This window comes from Leopardus geoffroyi, chromosome B1 (genome assembly GCF_018350155.1).
Source record: "Leopardus geoffroyi isolate Oge1 chromosome B1, O.geoffroyi_Oge1_pat1.0, whole genome shotgun sequence".
Lineage (NCBI taxonomy): Eukaryota > Metazoa > Chordata > Mammalia > Carnivora > Felidae > Leopardus > Leopardus geoffroyi.
In genome coordinates this window covers 109618323-109624112 of record NC_059327.1, presented here as the reverse complement: position 1 = coordinate 109624112, position 5790 = coordinate 109618323, and the positions used below count along the sequence as shown (strand labels likewise).

The window sequence follows — 5790 nt, the reverse complement described above, 5'->3', positions numbered from 1 at the left end:
CTACTTTTAAAAAATGTCATTAAGTATCTGTGTTAAACTTAGAAACAAAAATCAGAGTTTTGCAATGGGGTAACTATCTTATTAAGTCATATACAACTTAAAAGTTGGAATGATTATTATTTAAGTACACATAAAATGCACTTGAGTTTAGATTTAATTAAGTAATTTCAGTAAGAGTATCATTTTTGTGAGAAATTAGAGATGGAGGCACTTGGATGGCTCAGTAGTTTGAGCATCTGACTTTGGCTCAGGTCATAATCTCGTGGTTCATGAGTTCAAGCCCCACATCAGGCTCTCTGCTGTCAGCACACAGCCTGCTTCTGATCCTCTGTCCCCCTCTCTCTGTCCCTCTCCTGCTTGAGCTCTCTCTCTCTCTCTCTCAAAAATAAAAATAAACATTTTAAAAATAAAGAAGCAGTTAGATACCTTAGTTTTCCTTTATTACTTAAAAGTAGCACCACCGTGATTATTCTGGTGATTTGACTAGCACTTTTGTTCTATGCAGTGAAGGTATACATTTTAATCTTGTTACTTTTTCATAATTCCTATAAGGAAGATATTATGATCTAGATTTTTTTGACTAGTAGAAACTGATACTTAGAAATATTTATTAACTCCTCTAAGCCATGAATATAACTGGTCATATCTGTTCCTAAAGCCTATATGATACACAATAATAAAAAAAAATGTACTGTATTACTAAAATATATAACCCACCCCAAAAGCAGGAAGTATTGACAATTTATCTTGGCTTCTTGATTTTTTTTATTACTAGTAAAGATAAGTACATGATTTTAAGAATTAATTAACACTGATATTCACAACTCTTTCTTTTTAAAGTAATGAATTATTCAGCTTGAATTGTGGTACATTGTTTCAGGGACAAAGATAATGGCCTGTCATTTTTTGGTGGAAATATTTCTGTTAAAATGTAGTAAATTTTTATCTTTGAGGAAGTCTTAGAGAATAAGCAACATGGTGTTGACCACTAGAGGGCTTGAAATTTGCAATCCCTGTTAATAATATCGTAGTATTGATGGATGCTTTTTGTTTATTTGTTTGTTTTTGAGCTTAAATGCATTTTATTTTTAGACAACCTATATGACATGTTTTTTCCCCCGTAAAAACAATGCCTCTTCTCCTAGTAAATCAAGCCCAAAATTAATGAAATGCTTAAAATGGTATCAGTCCCATTTGTCTAAGTTCTGGTATTGTGTAGATGAAAAGCAGCAGTCAGTTATGATGACAGGTAATCCAAAGTTATAGTCAAATTTTGTTAACATTTTGTCATTTCTCAACTATCCTTAAAGAAAATTGTATATGGAGTCACACTATCCTCATTGTAATCCAGCAGAGCTACCATCTGGATCCATGTCTTACCAATAAAGAATTGGCAATTTTTAGAATTAGCAAGAATGTACTTGATTTGTTCTGCATCCCTGTCATGAAAGGTTTTGCTCATTCTAGGTGCACCTGGCTGGCTCAGTCGGTTAAAGCACCGACTTCAGCTTAGGTCATGATCTCATAGTTCATCGGTTAGGGCCCCAAGTTGGGGTCTGCGCTGACATCTCAGAGTCTGGAGCCTGCTTCAGATTCTGTGTCTCCCTCTCTCTCTGCCCCTCCCCTGCTCATGCTCTGTCCCTCAAAAAAATAAATAAGTGTTAAAAAAATAAATAAAAGGTTTTGCTCATTCTGGTCTCTGTTCTTCAAGTTTGCCTTTAATTGAGTTCATGTCATCTTTGATGTACTTCTTGTAGGCTTATTTTGTCAAGTTGGTTTTCTGCCAGTGATGGTTCATGACAATATCAACACCAGTGATAACTGTGCTTTTGCTAACTTCACCCTTGGGGTCATCAGGAGTGGCATTTTCACCAATGGACAAGTCATCAATGTTACCTACTATTCTACTGACCATCTTCCCCTCCCCCTCCAGGCACAGCCCACCGGGATTTCTCAGCATTTCATCATGGCTGATGAGGTCCTGGTAGATGATCATGATGGCGCCTGGAAAAAAAAACAAGGACAGTACTGGTTTAACAGGAGCCAGGAACTCTTTCCAAGTGTGGTGCACTGGGAACAGTGCTGGCATGGAGGGGATAGAGGGCAAAAAAAGATGGGTAGACATTTCATTAAAGACTTCTGGTAAATTTTTAAAAAGGAAATAGGTACACTGACTCCATGGATCTCCTATGACTAATAAATGTTATTATTAAAATTAATTTTAATGTTTGTTGGAATCTTTACTTCTAAACAATTGTACAATTAGGATGGTTATTGCACAATTATTATTTGATAAATTTCCCAGAGAATCTTAATGAAATTATAATATAATGTAATTGAAGTGAAATATTGGAATTAACAATAAGGTTAGGGAGAGGCCAGTAGAATACCTACTGGGAAGAGAAGCCAATAAAAGACCAGAAGAGATTGCCTGGAGAGAAGAAAAGAAAAGACAACAAAGGAGCAGAGACAACTAACCAAAAAAAAGAAAGAAAAAAATTGAATATTTTCCCCTTAGATTGGCATGCATTTGGCAATGTGAAGCCAGGGGTTGAGAAATTGGTATAAATAATAATAATTATTATAAAAGCAACATTTATTTGATTTTTACTATGTGCCAAGATTCTACTAAAACATTTATGTATATGAACTCATTAAAATGTCACAAAAACCTCATGATATTTGTTCTATACTTCTTAGTCTACAAAAAAGGGAACAGAGCCTTTCTTCATAGATCCCTGCCCCATCTCCCCCAAAATTCAATGAAGAGTGCAGCAGATACAAAACAGCTTCCTAAAGCAAACTGAGACTTAGCGTTTATTAAATCCAAGATCTAGGGCAAAGCAATGATTTCAGATGAGGAAGTATCTTTCATGAGCTTTGGGAGACCTGAGGTCAGTGCATTTAATAACATCTGATACTAGGAAGCTAAACGTCATTTAAAAATGTCTGATATGTTGTATGGAAACCAATTTGACAATAAATTTCATATATTAAAAAAAATGTCTGATAATTGGAAGTTGGGAAATTGCACAAGGTCTAAAATCTTACATGGGGAACTGGGGTGAGAGAAAATGTTACTAGACTACATTGTCAGGTGGTTAGATATTTAAAGGCTTATCTTGCCATAGGTTCTTAATGGCTTTAAGTAGTGAAACAAGGCAAAACACATAGAAAACAAATACCTGATGTACCAAATATGTGTTTCGTAGCAATTTCTGGTGATGAAAGTTTTTGGTTTGATTAGTAGTGAGGAAATCCTGTATTTCAGATACTCTTTCTGAAGAGCAGAAAAAGAAGTTATGAAAGATCACGCTGCTGAACACATTGAATATTACCTGGAGAGAATACTATGTACAATTATACTATGTAAAAATTGGATGACTCCAATAAGCATAATTTTTAATATTCTCTAGGAGTATTCAGACACTTGAATGCAGGATAGATTAACACATCCAACACATAGGTGGATTTGACCAGAGTTTAGGTTTTGCCAGGAAAGATTGCTTGAGGAGAAAGGAAAAAGGAAGTTAAAGACATTCGTTGGGAAGTAATAAGAGGGCAGAATCATGCAAAACAAGCTAGATAATATGACATGTTTAGACATGGAGCTATGATGAATAAAGATGAATTATAGGGTCCATGAATTGGCGGTCTTGAGCTGGCGAATTGTGAGTGGAGTACTAGAGTGAATACACTGGAAGAATAGGGGATGGCAGTCAAAGTGAGATGTTTGAAACTGAAATTCAGTTTTGGATGATGACGAGGTCTAGGTATGACATGTGGGTCATGGAGAAAGAATGGAGAAAAATATTATTGGAGCTAAGAAAACCAAAGAATTTAGAGGCCAATGTGGTAGTTGGATCATCTCCTGGGGTTTTGAACCATAATGACAGGAAAAGTATTAATGAGTGAAGAGCAATGACTCAGTGATCCATAAGTGGTCTGACAAGGAGGGATACAGGGTGGCACAGTATGAGAATGTATGTTTCAAAAGACATGAGAGTTTTGAAGAGAGAAAGGAGTGACCGTTTGAAAGTAGGAACAGGTTGCAGAAAGGACCCCGCCTCAAGCTCCAGGCATGTATGGTACTTAAGTATGAGAGGAAAAATAAAAATAAGTTGTTCACTTAAAGGGTCCAGGAAAAGCAGTGTTTTCAGGTGCTAAATTAAATTTCAGCAAAAATCTGAAGGAAATGTTTAGTGCAGAGGTTAAGGAAGGAGAGGAGTTTTCTGACGACAGGAAACAAGTTTGGGTGGAAGGGCTTGGATAGCTAAGAGTGTGGGAAATATGGTCAGATTCATGGAGGTTGGGAATAGGGTGCTGATGAGCATCTGTGTGAAATTGGGTGATCTGGGAACCTTTGACTTCTCGTGGTGATACAGGAGAGCTGGCATTGAGGCACAATGGGATTTGTTTCAGAAGTCACAGGACACCATGATTAAAGGTCATGTGGAAGTTAGTCTTGCCTACAGCTGGAGGTGGGGTGGTACAGAGGAAGTAGTCTCATTGCTGGGGCTTCAGAGCAAAGGATACCTGGAAATCTTGGGTCTAATACTGCTGGAGAAAGAGCAGCAATTCAGTGTCCTTTGCTTCCTTCCCATCAAGGGCACTCTCTACTAAGTAATTCTATTTATTAGAAACACTCCTATAGAATCTCTAAGCCCAAAAGTCCCCTGCTCTGTGAACTCTTTCCAAACTTCCACATCCCATAGTCATTTTTTCTGTAACCAAAAGAGCTTTGCATGAATAGCTTTTTGGACTTGTATGGCATTTCATTGTAATTATTCATGTATCTGTCTCTCTCAGTACAACTCCTTGACTCACAAATTGTGGCTTACTTTGTATCTGCACTGCAAAGCATATCATATCCACCCAACTGAGTAACAAACTTAGGACCTATTAAGTGCCAAATAGTTTTTGACAAGTGAATTAAAGTGGATTAAGAGTGCTTCATCAGTATTATTATGTACAAATAGCCATTGAGAGCTTCCCATGAGTAAGCACTGTGTCTGATGTATGTATCTAATCCTGACTTCGTAGGTACCCTAGTCAGCTCGGGCTACTACAATAAATATACTTCAGACTGGGTGGCTTAAACAACAGACACATTATTTCTCAGTTCTAGAAGCTGAAATTTCAAAATCAGGGTGCTAACATGGTTGGGTTTTTGGTGAAGACTCCTTCCCTAGTTCACAGATGTCCCTCTTCTCATTGTATCTTCACATGGTGAAGAGCAGAGAGAGAGAGGAAACAAGCTCTCTCTTGTGTGTTTCTTAATAAAGCACTAATCCCGTTCATGAGAGCTTTATCCTCATGACCTAATTACCCTCAAAGGCCCTGCCTCCTAATATTGAAGGTTATGATTTTAATGTACAAATTTTGGGGAGACACAAACATTCAGTTCATAACAGTAGATGACACTATTGTCATCTTTATGAAAGATTGCCATCTTTCGCTTACTTTATAGACAAGAAATCTGGGAAGGTTATATAGACAGGAGGATACAAAACCAGGATTTAGTCCTAGTTTGTCTGATTCTAAAGCCTTCCAATTCTGTCAAATTGCTCTCCTGGTTTTCTTATGTTATCGTCCTAAGATATAGGAGTTTAATTATTGCCGATACAGATTTAATACTGCAGGAACATAAATAGAGGAAATAAAGGTTGCTAATTTTATTGTGATATTTACTGTTTATTAATGTGACTCTTAAAAAAAACAAAAAAATATCTTTCTGGAGAGTAAATCACACAAAAAGAAAAACGGCTTACATAATTCAGATTTGATCGA

General features: G+C 36.7%; 1 pseudogene; it reads right to left on the bottom strand.

Moving 5' to 3' along the window:
* Window positions 1-1062: 1062 nt before the first annotated feature.
* LOC123593452 lies at window positions 1063-1996 on the bottom strand (annotated as a pseudogene).
* Window positions 1997-5790: the final 3794 nt, after the last annotated feature.